Raw genomic sequence first — 18,194 nt, 5'->3', positions numbered from 1 at the left:
AGAATAAGCTGTGCACTCACAACTGCAAACCTACTTTTGCCCACACCTGTATACTGACCTAAAAAACAAACAAAAAACTGCCTTGGCCAGTTTGGCTCGTGGATAGAACATTGGCCATTGGACTGAAGGGTCCTGGGTTCGACTGTGGTCAAGGGCACATACCTCACTTGCAGACTTGATCCCAGTAGGGGCTCGTGCAGGAGGCAACCAATCAGTGTGTCTCTCTCACATAGATGTTTCTCTCTTAGATGTTTTTCTCTCTCCTCCTCCTCCTCCCTTCTACTCGCTCTAAAAAATCAATGGAAAAATACCTTTGGGTGAGGATTAAAAAAAACAAACACACCCACAAATTATAAATTAACTAATTAAAATGAAAGAGTAAGAGGTTCTGCATCAAAACAAAAGATCTTAGAACTCAGGGCAATTGTACATTGAAGGTACCATTTTATTTCAACATTTTATGAGAACCTTCAATTCACTGGCTGCTTTTCTGGATACGGAGGATAGAAAGTTAAGTTAGACTCTGGCCCTGATATAAATGAAAAGAATGAGAAGAAGGAGGATCTGAATCTTCTAAGTATAAAACTGAGTTTGTATGGGGTGGAGTTGGGTGGCAGTGAGGTCCCAGAGGGTGCTGTCAGAGGGGAGGAGATGTTTTCATTTCAGAAGGTAGTCAGCCCAGGTTCAAGTAGGTTTCAGTATGAAGTAAAATAATGCTGTGTGATGTGTTACATTTATCTTTATCAAGCTCTGAGGCAGGCCTGCAAGTTAATGGCAGCAAGCCTAGTTTTCCATTGTTCATAACAACAAATGATTTAAAATGAATAGAAAACCCCTAAGGTCTGTTGTAAGATGATAATAAGAATAACAAACAAACAAAACATTCATTAGGTTTGTTGTACTTGCCCACCTGTGATGGCAAGTTCGGAATAGTGTCTTCTACAAAAATCCTACCCTTGAGGAATTGACAGGCTGCTGAATAATTACGATAATTTAATATCAAAATAAATGTCAAACATATGCCAAAACTGTGGCCACGCGCCTGTATTTTATTGCTAATATAGAAATAGGTAACCTCAGCTGCCCAAAACAATTAGGAAAGTCAAGCGTAGGGGCACCGAACATGGGCCATAGCTGTGTCCCGAAGAATGACCTTACTTGTTATGCTCCTTTCTATTGCCTGGGAGTCACAGGTCTCTAGCAGTTTGTGGCAGTGAGTGATTTGTCTGCAGCAAAAGAATGTGCATTCATTCTGTATATTTGTTGGCTTAAGAAAATAACAAAAATCGCCCCATTATAAAATTCTAAGAGCAAATTTATCATTATAATGGAGGCAAATATTTAATACCAGTAGGGATTGATTAAGCAAATAATGATAACACGGATAACAGAGGACTGAATTGATATCATCTTAGGACTCTTCTAATACCAGTGAGAGAATTAATATATTTTAAACCCTAACTGCATTCTTCCTTCATCTGGAGGTGTGTGTGTGTGTGTGTGTGTGTGTGTGTGTGTGTGTGTGTGTGTGTGTTTTCCCTCGGACTTTCCTTTCTCCTTGTGCTTAATTTAGTTTGATCCAGGATTTTGTTGTTCAGTTCTCTGCTCCTCTTTCTGGACAATTGCATTCAGTACCAAATCTTTAAATGCCACCTTTATGCCAATAATGACCAGATTTATATTTCCAGCTCTGTCTTTATTACTGAACACTTTAGAGTCATATCTCAAGCTGCATTCCAGACATCCCCAGCAGAATTCATGATTTCTTTCATCCAGAACTATTCTTTCCCAAACTACCACTCTGTCAAATGGCTTAAACCATCAAGCCTGTCTTTTTCTTACCCTTCAAAGGGCTGTCAGCATCCTGCATCCACTCATGTCTCTCCACCCCTAGTGCTATTGTCCTAGTCATGGCACCAGCATCTCTCGTCTGGATCTTGCCATAGCCTCTTGTCAGCTATCTTTGTTTTCTTCATGGCCTGGCTACAATTCATTTTTCTTATAGCAGCCAAAGGGAGCTTTTAAAAATGTTTAATAGATAATGTAATTTGCTTACTTAGAGTTCTCAAATGGCTCCTATTTATATTTAAAATACAAACTCCTTATCATGGCCCAAAAGGCCTTCTATGATCTGGCCTCTGCCTCCTGCTCCTCCCGTCAACTCTCCCCCAACCTGTGCTCCAGCCACACTTGCCTTTCTGTTCTTAGAATAAACTTAATCATTATTTAGGGTTTTTATGCTTACCATCTCCACCTGGAATCCTCTGCCTCTTCTCTCTCTGTTCAAAGCTGGCTTTTTCTACATTCATAGCTCAGCACAACTTCTACCTCATCCAAGAAGAGTTTTCCAACCATTTACTTTTAAGTGGCCTCATTCCTCCCAGTCACCTTCTCTCTCTTTACACTATTTAATTTTCTTTATGGGATCTAATATTTGAAACTACTTTGTTTATTAATGCTTTTATGTGCTTGTTGTCTGTCTTTTCTCATCCAGAACAGTTCTTCAAAAACTTTTTTTTATATGATAGCACATCTAAGAAATAATTCAGTTGGTTCTTTTTATCCATGTTAGTTATCCTATATAATAAAACCCTATATGCAAATTGACTGAATGGTGGAACGACTGGTTGCTATGATGCGCACTGACCATCAGAGGGCAGACACTCAACGCAGGAGCTTCCCCAGGTGGTCAGTGCACTCCCACAGGGCGGATATCCCCTGAGGGGTCCTGGACTTTGAGAGGGTGCAGGCCAGGCTGAGGGGACGACCCCATCCCCCCCCCTGCCCCCCCCCACACACACCCAGTGCATGAATGTTGTGCACCGGACCTCTAGTGTTCTGTAAAGGCACTGTGAATGCTGACTTAGCAAATACTAACCCATTGCTCCTACAGGAAATACAGGGTTGGGTTTCTATAAGCCTCTGGTTCCAGTATTCTTACCAACCCATCAATGGATAACCTTATTACATGTATGTTTTTGTTAGAGACACTTTATTTAATATATATTGTTCAAATGAAAGGATAAGAGAGTTTAGCATTATAATTCATAAATGAAGTTTTTCTGATATAATTTTCCCTCTGTAAAGCATATTGCAGTTAGGAACATTAGACAGTACTTTGACATAGTGGTTGGGGGCCATATTAAATAGCAAATCACCAACAAAAAGCACAAGAGTGTGAATGATGTGACACTAAAAAGATCACAGGAAAGACAGTTTACAGTATGAGCTGAAATATGAAAGCAGACTCTCAGTCTGGAATGTTCATATCAGGTGACTCAAAATTTTCACTGCCCCGTACATGTCTATGAATGACCATAAAAATCTGGGAGTATTGATTTTGGTGTTAGAGATAAACTTTAGTGAGTAGGAAAACTTGCAAATAAAGCCTTATTGAATAATGAGGGTTGACTGTTTTTGAATAGCATATGAAGATAAATTAGGTAGTAGTTTGCATGCCAGTTAAACACCCAGTTGAGACGTCTAGTACACAATGGTAGGATATGTGACCCTAGACTGCTCCAGCTTCTTCTGAGCCCATCCTAGCCATGCAAAGACTGAGAGGATTAATCTTTGGCACAACCCTAGCTATTGGTGTACCCCATCCTCCGGAGACCTTTTCCTATTTCCCAGGATAAAGCCTAGCACATAGTGTTTGTTGAACAGATGGAATTGGGTTGGTTTCTCATTCTGTGATGTTGAGATGAAAATAAGGAAGAGGACATGAAAAAGCTGTGGGGGAGCAACTAAGATGGCGGCATAGGTAAACACCGGGAAATTATTGCCTCACACAACAATTGAAAATTACCCCAAAGGACTGAGCAAACATCATCCAGAACAACAGGAAGGCTGGCTGAGTGTAAATTCCACAACTAGAAGGAAAGAAAAGCACGCTGAGAGCCAGAGGCGCTGCGGAGGTGAAGTGCAGAGGTACGGCAGTGCGCGCGCACAAGGAAAGGGGGTGGCGCCTGAGGACGCGGCTGTCTTTTTGAATCACAAACTCCCGACTGCTCTGAACTCCGGTTCCGGGAAGTCTCTGGGGACCCAGGTCTCACACGGGGAGAAGCTGGTCTGTCCGGCAGCGAGCGAACTTGAAGGCGGCTTTCCCTCAGAGGTGCTTGCAGCAATTAGCAGGTCACTGAGACCCCCGACTCCAGGCGGAGAATCAGCCATAGCTCCTTGATCCGCCCTTGGATTCCCTGAGACCCCGCCCCACCCAGGCTGCAGCAGAGGCTTTTGCATGTGAATGTACCTAACTGCAGCCGAGCCAGGCAGACCCAGAACTTCCAAGAGAAGGCCCAAGGCCCCGCAGCGGCTTGCATTGCTTCACAGCTGAGCCTCTTCGTGGCTCCTGCTGTGTGGCCTCAGGCAGAGGCTGAATTAGCACCTCCTTAGATCCAGGAGCCACTGTACCCAGTGGTCAGAGGGGGACCATCCAGACTGCAACTCCTCAGATCCATAAGGGACGCACTCAGGGAGCAGACTCAGTGAGCACCAAAGCCCCACTGAAGCAAGTCTTGCCCCAGAAGGGTGTCTTCAGCACAGAAGTTCTCCCACTTTAGACACAGCTGATTCTCACAGCCAATTGGCCTGGAGGTCAATTCCTCCCAGTGATTCTACAACAACCAAGGCACCAAGAGTGCACCAAGAGTGTCCACCCCAGGTAACTGGGGAGGCTGAGCTACTGGGCCCTACAGGACACCTGGCGCACAGGGCCACTCTATCAACACAGGGAAGCTGCCAAAATGCGGAGACAAAGAAACAGGTCACAAATGGCAGAAATGGAGGAAAGCGAACGATTGGATATAGAGTTTAAGGCCACGGTTATAAGGTTTTTCAAGAATTTTATGGAAACCGCCGATAAATTTAATGAATCCCTCAATAAGTATAGGGAGACCATGGAGGACATGAAAAAGGACCAACTAGAAATTAAGCATACACTGACTGAAATAAAGAATAATTTACAGAGATCCAGCAGCAGAAAAGAGGATCCCAAGAATCAAGTCAAAGATTTGAAATACAAAGAAACAAAAAATACCCAACCGAAAAAGAAAAAAGAAAAGAGATTCCAAAAATATGAAGATAGTGTAAGGAACCTCTGGGACAACTTCAAGCGTACCAACATCAGAATTATAGGGGTACCAGAAGGAGAGAGAGGGCAAGATATTGAAAACCTTTTTGAAGAAATAATGACAGAAAACTTCCCCTACCTGGTGAAAGAAATGGACTTACAAGTCCAGGAAGCGCAGAGAACCCCAAACAAAAGGAATCCAAGGAGGACCACACCAAGACACATCATAATTAAAATGCCAAGAGCAAAAGATAAAGAGAGAATCTTAAAAGCAGCAAGAGAAAGACAGTCAGTTACCTACAAGGGAGTACCCATACGACTGTCAGCTGATTTCTCAACAGAAACCATGCAGGCCAGAAGAGACTGGCAAGAAATATTCAAAGTGATGAATAGCAAGAACCTGCAACCAAGATTACTTTATCCAGCAAAGCTATCATTCAGAATAGAAGGTCAGATAAAGAGCTTCACGGATAAGAAAAAGCTAAAGGAGTTCATCACCACCAAACCAGCATTATATGAAATGCTGAAAGGTATTCTTTAAGAAGAGGAAGAAGAAAAAGGAACTCTTACCATTTGCCACAGCATGGATGGAACTTGAGAGCGGATAAATTCCACAGGATCTCACTCATTTGTGGAATATAATGAACAACATAAGCTGATGAACAAGGACTGATCCAGAGACGGAGAGGCATTGATTGGACTGTCGGGACTTGGAGGGAAGGTAGGGGAGGGTGGGGGTAAGGGGGAAAGATCAACCAAAGGACTTATATGCAAGCATATAGGTCTAATCAATGGACATGGACAACGGGGGGGTGAGGGCATGAGCGGGGGTGGGGGGGGTGGGGGGTAGAGGGTAACGTGGGGACAAGGACACATATGTAATATCTTAATCAATAAAAAAAATATTAAAAAATAAATAAATAAATAAATAATAGACTCCAAGCTCAAAAAAAAAAAAAAATAAGGAAGAGAGAGAGAGAACATTTTTTTTGGCATTTTACTTATATTCATATATATTTATATCTATAATAATGAAAGCATAATATGCTAATTAGACCAGATGTCCTTCCGGGCGTCCTTCTGGATGACCTTCCAGATGAAGCCGGGCCTGAGAGGGAAGCCCGGGTCCCAGGTGCCTGCTCGTGACCAAAGGGAAGCCCGGGTCCTGGGTGCCAGAGGGAAGCTGGTGCTGGCAGCCAGGGGAAGGAAGGCCTACTCTTGCACGAATTTTGTGCATTGGGCCTCTAATGTGTGTATATATGTACCAAAGGCCTGTTGCATGAAGAGATTCATGCAATAGGCCTTCTCTACCCTTGGCTGCTGGCACCGGTTTGCCTCTGGCACCCGGGACCCAGGCCTTCGCTCTGGCCAGGCTTTGGCTGGAGCTGGCCCCAGAGCCATCAGGCTTCGCTGTTCTGGCCCCGGGGCCGTCAGGCTTTGCTCCACTGCTTGGAGCCTATGTATGCAAATTAACTTCCATCTTTGTTGGGTTAATTTGCATACTCTCCTGATTGGCTGGTTAGCATAGTGAAGGTACGTTCATTTTACATGTTTGTCTATTATTAGGTAAAAATATATATACATATATGTGTGTGTGTGTGTGTGTGTGTGTGTGTATCCCCCCAAAAATGTATATACACTTTAACAGCTGATACCTCAATTTTGAAAATGAAATGCATTTTAATAAACACTGTCTTTATAATTATTCAAAGTGTGTGTACATTTTTGGGAGGCACTATAAAATTTTCCAAAAGGATTGAGCCAGTTTGCAATAAAATTATTGACATTATAAGTCAAATTTTTAATACTAAGTAAAAGATAAAAGCCAAAGTAGGAAGAAGGGACTCTGTCTATCTGTCTATCTACCCATCTGTCCATCCATCATTCCATTTACATAGTAGACTGGTCAAGGTTCAGTTTCTCTCATATTAATCCCCTATGGCTCTTATTTCTCAGAGCTCAAGGACAAGAAATGCATATTTTTCCTTAACAAATTGTATTGATTTATTTGGTATAGATTCTTTTATTTTTGTTTTATTAAATTCATGCTTCTGTAGTATGCTGCTTTGTATTCCTTTGAAAAGAGGGGTAGGCATATTTAGATGAATAGAAAAAGAAAATAACCTCTATCTGATCCAAGAAAAAGCAATTTAGCACAAACAACAGGGTGAATCCTGGTAGCCAGGATAAAGGGAAAAATAGTGGATTGTATATCTTTCATTGTTTGGCAGAAGTGGATATCCAATGTACAAGGAGGGGAAGTTTACTGAAATCCTTTTTCTGACTGTAATGTGCTCTTAGGTTATTTAAATATGGAAACTTCAGAACATTATAAAACATTGAGGGAATAATTCTAACATGCATTGAATTTTTCTAAGTGCCACACAATTTACTGAGTCACCCCTAATTTCTCCCACCCTTCACTTAATCTTTACAATAAATCTGTGAAGTATATATAGTATTACCCCCGATGTATAAATGAAAGGATAAAAGATTTTAGGCAAGTCTTTATTGGCTCTTGCTGAATATTGAAAAAATAATTTTAAGTCTTAGACCTACAAAAGCAGTTATGTGAGAAGCCAGAGTGATATAGTCAAGGTATATAGCTTACCGAGCTTTGTTAAACTGTGGGGCTACAGCTTTAAATTGATTTCTAGTATTTTTTTTTTAAGAAAAATACCTTTCTGTCCATGCCAGGCAGCAGCAGAAATAGTTTCATTGCTACTAAGCCTGCATTAAAGAGACTAATGGCATTGAAACTTATCTTCATAAGAAGGGTGAGACCTCGCCATTCAGAATTGGTGTCAACTTGAGTGGGTGATTCTAAAATACCATTCCATTGAAAGCAGATGACTCATGGATGTGCTGAGAAGCATTTAGGAATCCTTTTCATCCAGCTCACTTTTAAAGGCTGTTAAATTTTGCCATCACAGATATGCTGCTGAGCTGACCACGCTGAGGTGCATGTGTCCTAGGGTAAAATTGGAATTGAAGCAGACGTGCCATGAGAAACTTGGTACTGATGTGCCAGGAAGCCTGCCAGAAAAAGGAATTGTTTTCTGTTATCAGAATGTCAGAGATACAGAGCCAGGTTGATTGAATGGCCGCTCTGAGTAAAATAGAATTCTCTGTGTGTTTAGAACCCTCTCACTTCTTCATCTCCCTTCCTGGGGAATTTTCAGGAGCCAGATATGAAACCCAATAAGAGGGGTGAGTCCTTAGGAGGCCTGAAATGAAATAAGACCTGCAGTGGTGACTGGTGTTCACCCTTCTCTTTGTGAATAACAGTGGAAGCATCATGTAGCCCCAAAAAGCATCCTAGTCCTGGGATAGAATCTTAGTTCTGGCAGCTTTGGGCAAGTTAGCAGAGCCTCAGCCTTTTAATTTATAAAATGGAGACAGAGATCTTCTTCAAGGACTTATGTAGGAGCCAGTGAAGCAATGTATTCTCAGATTCTGTCATGTCACAGGCATTTAAACAATACTAATGAAATTCCACCTTCCTTGCTGAAAGGTCTGGACTAATTACTATGGGTGTATAGCCTTCCTTCCCAAAGATTTGAGATTTTTATATCAGATGGCTGCTTTACTGAACCCTGAAACACTGGTTCTCAAAAGAGCCTACACATTGTAACCACCTTGGCAGTTTTAGTCTGAGGTATGACCTAAACATCAGAATTTTAATACTAGATAAGTCTAATAGGCAGCTCAGGTTGATAAGCAGAGGTCTGAAAGATTGTAAAAGGGGGTGCACTGCTTATCACCTAACGTGTACTTGTTTCTTTTTAAAAAAATGTTGTTATTGCTTTTTCTATTGTTTAAAGTATTACAAATAGTAGTGCATATATCTCCTTTTTTTCCCCATTGACCTTCCCCCAGGCTCCCCTACCCCCCGGCACATGCCCTCACCACCACCCCCCCCCCCCATGCCCAGTGTCTTGTGTCCATTGGTTATGCTTATATGCATGCATACAAGTCCTTTGGTTGATCTCTTACCGCCCCCCGGCCCCAACACTCCCCAGAATTCCCGCTATAATTTGACAGTCGGTTCAATGCTTCTCTTCCTCTTTATCTATCTTTTTGTTCACCAGGTTATAATGTTCTTTATTACCATAAATGAGTGAGATCATGTGGTATTTTTCTTTCACTGCCTGGCTTATTTCATTTAGCATAATGCTCTCCAGTTCCATTGATTTTTATAGAGAGAGGGATAGAAAGATAGAGACATTGATGAGAGGGAAACATCATCAGTCAGCTGCCTCCTGCAGGACCTCTACTGGGGATTGAGCCTGCAGCCCGAGCATGTGCCCTGACTGGGACTTGAATTGGTGACTTCTTGTTTCCTGGGTCAATGCTCAACCACTGAGCCACAATGGCCAGGCTATACTTATTTATTTTTTATACGAAGTTGTGCAGCCAAGGGTCATAGTATTTTGCTTTCATGTGCAGAGTTATAACTTCCACCAAAGCTCCTACCCAGTTCCTCTCCGCCAAAGGTCACTGGGTAAAATAATCGGTTTAGTCTTTGTTGAGGGGTGCAGGGGAGCTGATGGGACTCAAAGAGATCTGTTCTACTGTATGTACAGGGCAGGAAGTATGTCCTAGTGAAGGCAAACTACTAGTAAAGGACATACAGCCTTCTTAAATATAAAGCCCCCAAATAGATATAACAGAAGGAGATATTGAAGCAAAATCAGAGACTTAGGGAATAAAGAAAATTAACTGAAGCCAAAGAAATGCATAATAATCTTTAGGAGATTACTAAAAATCAGCCAAATCTCATATTTGCCTAAGGAAATTATCAGATAAGTGGGAAAAGATGTGTGTATATTGCAGCATGAGGTAGAGGCCCAGTACACAAAAATTTGTGCACTCGGGAGGGTCCCTCAGCCCGGCCTGTGCCCACTCGCAGTCTGGGACCCCTCGGGGGATGTCCACCTGCTGGCTTAGGCCTGCTCCCTGGGGGATCGGGCCTAAGCTGGCAGTCAGACATTCCTCTGGCAGCCCAGGAGCCCTTGGGGGATGTCCACTTGCCAGCGAGAGCAGGCCTAAGCTGCAGTCGGACATAGTTAGTGCTGCTGAGGAGGCATGAGAGGCTCCACCGCTGTGCTGGCAGCAGTCAGCCTGGCTTGTGACTGAGCAGAGCTCCCCCTGTGAGAGCGCACTGACCACCAGGGGGCAGCTTCTGCATTGAGCGTCTGTCTCCTGGTGGTCAGTGTGTGTCATAGTGACCAGTCATTCCCAGTCTTTCTGCTGTTAGTGTCAATTTGCATATTACCCTTTTATTATGCAGGATAGAGGCCTGATGCATGAGTGGGGATTGGCTGGTTTGCCCTCAAGGTTGTCCCGGATCAGGGTTGGGGTCCTGTTGGGGTGCTTGGCCAGCCTGGGTGAGGGGCTGATGGTTCTTTTAAGGCTGGCCAAGCCCCCCAGCAGGGACCCTCACCCCATGGGGGTATGGCCAGCCTGGGTGAGGTCCTGATGGCCATTTTCAGGCTGGCCATGCCCCCTGGCAACTCAAGCTCCCAGCCTCTGCTTTTTTTTCTGGGATTTATTTATTTTCTATAATTGAAACTTTGTAGCCTTGAGTGGAGCCCAGGTCCACCTGGGTTGCACCAGGAAACTCAGGCTCCCAGCCCCTTCTTGAGTGGAGGCCACAGCCAGTTGGAAGCAGGTATCTGGGATTTATTTATCTTCTATAATTTAAACTTTGTAGCCTTGAGCGGAGGCCAGGGCTGGCCAGGGCAGGTGGGAAGCTTGGCTTCCTCCATCACCGGGGGCAACCTAAGCCTCCTGCTCGCTCCAGCTCTGTGGCCACCGCCATCTTAGTTGGGTTAATTTGCATACTTGCTCCTGATTGGCTTGTGGGCGTGGCTTGAGCATAGTGGAGGGATGGTTAATTTGCATGTTTCTCTTTTATTATATTGCACGTTGATTAATAGAGGGAGATCTCACAGGAGTGACAAATGCCCTCTCTCAAATTTGTCTGATTAACATTATAAATTGGGGAGGAGTGCAAGCTGAGTATTATAAGACTCGAGGCCCAGTGCATGAGAATTCATGCATTGGAGGGGGTGGTCCCTCTGCCCGCCTGCCCCCTCTCACAGTCTGGGAGCCCTCAGGGGCGGGAGGTGGCCTAGCCATCAGGGGAAGGTGACGCCCCCATCACACCTCTGCTGCTGCCACTGCTAACAGCACAAGCCTCAGCCAGCCCTGGTTACCTGAGCCTCAGGCGGGCAGCCACCACCCAAGGCTTGCCTGTGCCTCAGGCCGGTCCTAGGTGGCTGGGGGGTTGAGAGGACTGGGGGACTTTTTTAAAAGTATATTTTATTGATTTTTTACAGAGAGGACAGGAGAGGATAGAGAGTTAGAAACATCGATAAGAGAGAAACATTGATCAGCTGCCTCCTGAACACCCCCTGCTGGGGATGTGCCCACAACCAAGGTACATGCCCTTAACTGGAATCGAACCTGGGACCTTTCAGTCCGCAGGTCAACGCTCTATCCACTGAGCCAAACTGGTTAGGGCAAGACTGGGGGACTTTTTAGCAGTGTAGAAATGAACAGCCTTGCCAATGCGCCTGCCGCCCCAGCGAGGCTGAGGGGACTGGGCGCCGCTATCTTTGCTGGCATGGCAGTCAAATAGCATATTCCTTATTGGCTGTGAGTGCCACAATCTTTGAGGGCAGGGCAGAAATTAGCATATTCCCTCCTTGTTGGCTGTGGGCGCCGCCATCTTTGTGACAGTGTGAGGGTCCATTAGCATATTCCCTCTTTATTAGGTAGGATGCCTGAATATCATAAGGAGATAACAAAGGAAGACCTTTCAAAACAAGTCATTGAATTAAAGCTACTGAGTTCAAAACAATGGCAAGCTAATTATTCCCAATATCTCCTCATAATATTTCTCCTATAACTATCAGAAAATTTAGTTTAAAAGCAGGCTTGCAAATTGAAAGGTCATTGTGAAATTGAAGAGAGGTATTTTCGTATTTTCTGATTTTTATTTAAATGATTATTTTGGAACTGGCCTGGCTATATTCATGCTGTCATGACCAGATTGTCATAAGAATTTTACCATATCCAGAGATTTGTGAGGCAGACTACTTTCTTTGTCTTTTAGGTTTTCTCAGCACCAACAGGATGTACAAGTGGTTTAGGAACAAAAATATGTAATGCAATTAAAATGAAAATATTCCACAAATATATTTGAAATGTGTGTGAGAGACGGAGAGGCACAATCCAGAGAATAAACTTTACAAAACCTTCATATACTCCTGTCTCAAATAACCATTGGATTCCCCACTTTATAGATACAAGTAGGATAAGACCTTCAAAGACAGGGCATACATGAATATTTGGGAGTAATTTCTATGGGCCTGTCTTGATGCTAAGAATGAGGCTAGTTGAAGTAAATATAGAGGTAGTTTTTCTGGCCCCTGCTCACTTGTAGAAGCTTGGGCAATTTCCCATTTCTCTGTGAAACTCATTCCATTTTTAAGTAATGAAATTAGAAAGTCATTATTTTTTTTAAATCACTGAAGCATTGTAGCAAACAAATTACCACCAGTAAGAGAGTATTTAAATAAATATGGTATATCCATTCAGTGGAATCTACTTATATAAAAACCCTGGGTGTAACATCACGGCCAGAACTGTGACCAACCAGAAGGAAGTCAGTCCTGCAGGGGTCGTGTTGGAAATGGCTGCGCTCTCCCCCAGCTGTTTCCTAGAGGGTGAGATTTCAGGCAGAACCTGCCCTCAGGGTGAGGTTTCAGGCAGGAACCCGTCCTCAGAGTGGACTGTGGAAGTGAAATGATTTGTAATGGATCTATTATTGAAGCTACCGTTGGAAATACTATATCTATAGATCAGTGGTTCTCAACTTTGGCTGCACATTAGAATTACCTAGGAATCTTTTTAAAATCCTGATTTCTGGGCCTCATCCTTCGGAAATTCTGTTTCTTTGTTACTAATGTTGTGGCCCCATGCCAGTCTATTCACTACTTATCTCTGGGAAGTGAATGCAGAGTTGAGAGGGGCTCTGTTTCATTTTACATCTTTCCGATAGTCTGATTTTTTAAAAACCACACAAAATTTTGAAAGAAAAAAACACGAGTAAAAATGGGCAAAAGTGGGGTTTTTTTGCGACTTTTGTTTTTATTACTCAAAAAAGCTTCATTTTTAAATTTATTTAGCTTTCTGTTCTGTGCTTGTGCCTTCAACACTTTCACAATGATTTTTTGCTCCTCAATAAGGAAAGCACGCTTGATCCTGTCATAGATACATTTAGCACACATGGACCCACCGGAGGCCTTGCTGATGTGCTTTTTCATTTTAGACAACCTCATTGGAAGTTTAGGTCTCACAGCACGAACTCCACAAAGTTGGCTTGGGCATACACCACATGCCAATTTGGGTGTTTTCCCAACCTTCTTGGTATAAAGGTAATTCTAGTACCAGGGGTTTGGGACAGCCTAGTTTTGTTAGAGGCTGTATTGTAGGACAGCCCCCCATGGTATGTCCAACGCTGGACCATGGTAAATACCTAAACTGAAGTCACTGTACCCGGAAGAGCAAAAAATGTTTTAAATGTTGAAACAAACATTCATACTATGGGTTCAACTTTTAGTAAGCCCCTAAAGAGGTTTAATTCATAAATATAATCCTTATTTGCTTAGAAATAATGTCTATAAGGGCAGAAATTGTATTTTTGGCCTTCCAAGAGTCAAGTACAATGCTTTGATCCTAATAGAGTTTGGTAAATACCACTTTGATTCATTTGAAATTGCCATGACCTAGTGAGCATAATTTCTACAAATTTTCGCCTAGTGGAACAGGATTGAAATAATTTGTCCAACCTGATTCATGGTGATGATAATCAGCCCTAAGTTTTACACATGGGAAATAAAGTGGGTTTCCAGTGTTCAGTTATTAATACTGAATTTATTTTTGTGTATTTTGGCAGATCTCTAATTACAGTGTTCATATAACTCTGTCATGAATGTAAAAGGCAATGTCAATTGACGTGCATTCTGACAAGCTATTTGCAACCCTGCAATCTTGAAGTCAGACTCAATTGCATAATTAGTCCAAAGATAAGTCTGCTTTTAAAATGCTCTAATCAGTCAATCAATAAACTGAAAACTACCTCTCATTTTCATACATCAAAAAAAGAAAAGTTTATTAAATGACTAATGTATACCCACAAGGGTGGAAGGCAGAACATGTCTGTTTCAGAACATGGAGCCTCTTTTTGAGATAGGTACCCGGGACAACATCTGTTTGTCAGGGCTTTGATGCCATTGGCGAGCCAGCTTCCAGGCTAATGATTGGGTGATGTGCGGCCCATCGGTAATTTGACAGTGCTTCCTTATGAGGGTTTCAAATAGGCAGATGTTTCCCTGAAGGAATCAGACACATGCAGTGACAACTTCATTGTAGACTGCCAAGAACTCAGATCTCTTCTTCAGATGGAATTTCTTAGATGAGCTGAAATGTTAGTGGTTCAAATTCTTGATGTCATATTGGCGATCAATCATTTGGTGGACATAGGAAGGAATAATAATGGTGTTACTAACCTTTCTATTAATTATAACATCAAAACATAACCACCTTAACATTCTCCACCCCCTCCCCCCCAGAAACATTCCAGAGGTAACACACTGAAAAGAAAAGAGAGGAAAAATAAAATATACAGCATTAGTTTAAGTACACCTTTGATAATATACAGCATTTCTGCAGCAATAGATTTTAACTATATTCCCACTCAGTAATATTATTATTACCCTCAGCTGTTTGCCAGTAGCTGCAGGCATAATTTTCTTTTTTTACTGCTCACTGGACCCAAGCCTACTCAATTTAATGTAGTTGGCTGTGGCATCTCTCACTTTCTTAAAACACAGGCCTTTCCAATTTCCAAGAATGTTTATGGTATCAGAGTAATTTGAAACAGGTGTTTAAGCCTCACGCCTCTGCTGTGCAACAGAAGGTTTATATATTTTTCATTATATATTGAGACAGACCACGGCACTTGGAATGACCATCTGTCACCAGATGCATGCTGTGTGCTGAATGTAAGAGAAATAGGATTTTTCACTGCAAATTCCTTTCAAAGTGATGGGAGGCATTCTCCCGCCTTCTGAATCCTCTCTCGTTTTGGATAAAATCAAAAGAAGTGGGGGTTTATTTGGTTGGTTTCTTTTCTCACAGAATGTCATCAATGAGAGTTCATTAGAGTGTATAGTGTTTCTGTTTGATTTAATTTAAAAAGTCATAAGCCCAAATAAGAGAGCAGTGAGCCTATGGACTTCTCCCAGAGGTGTACTACTTTAGTCAATATATTTCCTGATTTGTTTCACAGCACTAGGAAGTCTGGGTCTTAAGTACCAGTTCTCTTTGCAAAAATCTGGGCTCCCGAGTCGTAGTTGCCAATGCAAGAGCCATAGAGACCATAGAGGCAATGTGTATTAGTGAATCCGGCAAGATAGCAACTGCGGCAGCCTGGAGCGAGCACCGTTCCTGTCGGGAGGGAGCAGTGTGTAGATCTGCTGATGACTTTGGTACAGAAATGTGCAGGCTCAGCCTCAGCAGGTCTGTCATTCAGAATAAACTGGAGATCTGGATTTTTACATGCTAACTCCTCATATTTAAATATTGGTATTGTGCCAGAATAATTAAAAGACAGTGTGGGCCAACCAAGTATATACCCAGTCCAAAGTCTGCCAGTTTTGAACCTATTGCTTAGACTAAATGTCTACTGATTCAAATAGATCTTTCGAAATTAGTAAGATATTCCACCCTTGGGTCAAATACCCATGTTTTGTTATGGCAAAATTTTCCAACTGGATATTATCTTATCAATACCTTGATGATGATGGTGATAAGTGATGCTGACAATGTTTACCTACCTCTTGCTGCCTAGCAGGTAAATTGAGATCATGTTGACATTCACTCTCTCATAGGTTCCCACTCTGGGATTTGGAGTTAGAAGGAAAATAAATAAGATAGGCTGCAGGTAATCCTAAAGTTTCAGGGTAGGGGGCACTGCTCAGGAATTTGGGAGGTGGCAAAAAATATTCCAAAAATGATCAGGTGAAAATTCATTTACTTGTACACCAAATATTTATCAGATACCTACTATGCGTTAAGCCCTGTTTCCTTTATTCAGCAAATATTTCCTGAGTGCCTACTATGACCAAGCATTACTCTGGGAAGTGAAGATATAACAGTGAGAAAAAAATTAAACAATGACTTAGTTTTTCTAATGGGGCTGTGGATGACTTACATTTGGCAGAGTAAATAAATTATATGTTATATTATAAGGTGATAAGGACTATGGAAAAAATAAAGCATAGAAGGATCTGGGGAGTAGATGAAAAGGAGAGAGTTAGAAGCAAAAGATGATGCCACACTTGGGCTTAACTACCTGAGTTGTAGCATTGTCATTGCTGAGCAAGGAAGCGGTCAACAAATAAAAGTGGGTTTGGAGATGCAGATCAGGAACTCAGTCTTAGATGTTATGTGTTGGATGACTATTAGACATTCAAGACAGGTGTTAAGTAGGCAGTCAGATTTCAAGGGACATGTCCAAGCTAGAGCAATAAATTTAGCAGTGATCAGGTGGTGTTTAAAACCTTGAAAGTGCATGGAAACAAATACAGATAGAAAGGAGAGGAATTCCAAGGATTGAGTCCTGTGTTTTTATAACGTATTTTTATGAAGTATTTGCAATGACTTTGCAGATACAAAAGAACCAGCAAAAAAGACTGAGGAAGAAGAAAATTTGGAGGTAGTAGGAAACCCCTAAGAATATGGATCCAGTGAAGTGTAAAAACCATCTTGAGGGCACTTCATAAAATCCAAACTCTGGCCTGGCCAGCATGGTTCAGTGTCGACCCATGAACTAGAAGGTCACGGTTAGATTCCCAGTCAGGGTGTGTGTGTGTGTGTGTGTATATATATATATATATATATCTAATAAAAGAGAAACATGGTAATTAGCGTACATCCACTACCCTTCCCATTGGCTAATCAGCAAGATATGCAAATTAACTGCCAGCCAAGATGGCGGCCAGCAGCCAGGCAGCTTGAAATTAACATGAGGCTTGCTTGCTTCAGTGACGGAGGAAACCAACGTTCCCTGCCTGCCTTGCCGGCCTCTGAGCTGGCAGTTTGAAACATATAGAAGCTAAACAAAACCCCAGAAACCTGCTGGGGCTTAGTAGGTTGGGCAAAGTAAATAAATTATATGTTATATTATAAGGTGATAAGGACTATGGAAAAAATAAAGCATAGAAGGATCTGGGGAGTAGATGAAAAGGAGAGAGTTAGAAGCAAAAGATGATGCCACACTTGGGCTTAACTACCTGAGTTGTAGCATTGTCATTGCTGAGCAAGGAAGACATGCATTTTCCATGCACTTTCATGAAAAATATAGATGGCTCTACCCCATCACACACAGAGCAGGGCCTGTGGAGGGGGGGTTGGGGCACCACCCTCTATCACCCACAGAGCAGGACCGATCAGGGGGTTGGGGTGCCGCCACTCTCACACTCAGGGCAGGGCCGATGGGGAGGTTATGGCACCTAGGGATTGGGCCTGCCCTCTGCCACCCGGGAACAGACCTAAGCCAGCAGGGCGTTATCTCCCGAGGGGTCCCAGTCTGCGAGAGGGCACAGAGCAGGGCCCAGCATAGAAAGTGTTTCCATGCACTTTCATGAAAAATATAGAAGCTAAACAAAACCCCAGAAACCTGCTTTCAGCGAGCTGGGATCTCAGAGCTGGAGTTGATACAGAGTTTCGATTATAGAACCCAAACATGGTAAGAGAAACCTCAGAGGCCTCAGAGCTGGAGCCAGAGCTAAAGCTGGCCCAGAATAAAAAAAGAAAAAAAAAAGAAAAAAAGGAGCAGTTGAGAGCTTCAGTCACCTGCCAGCCTGAAAACAGCCATCATCCCCTCATCCAGGTTGGCCAGGCACCCCAGTGGGGACCCCCACCCTGATCCAGGACACCCTTTAGGGAAAACCAACCAGCCCCACCCATGCACCAGGCCTCTATCCTATATAGTAAAAGGGTAATATGCCTCCCAGCACCGGGATCAGCGGAGCTGAGAGGCCACCTG

The 18,194-nt window shown here is 42.7% G+C and overlaps 1 pseudogene; it reads right to left on the bottom strand.

The window, feature by feature from the left end:
- Positions 1–1,102: 1,102 nt before the first annotated feature.
- LOC118675784 lies at positions 1,103–13,610 on the bottom strand (annotated as a pseudogene).
- Positions 13,611–18,194: the final 4,584 nt, after the last annotated feature.

This window comes from Myotis myotis, unplaced genomic scaffold (genome assembly GCF_014108235.1).
Source record: "Myotis myotis isolate mMyoMyo1 unplaced genomic scaffold, mMyoMyo1.p scaffold_m19_p_2, whole genome shotgun sequence".
In the NCBI taxonomy this organism is placed as follows: domain Eukaryota; kingdom Metazoa; phylum Chordata; class Mammalia; order Chiroptera; family Vespertilionidae; genus Myotis; species Myotis myotis.
This window is presented reverse-complemented; position numbering and strand designations above follow the sequence as displayed.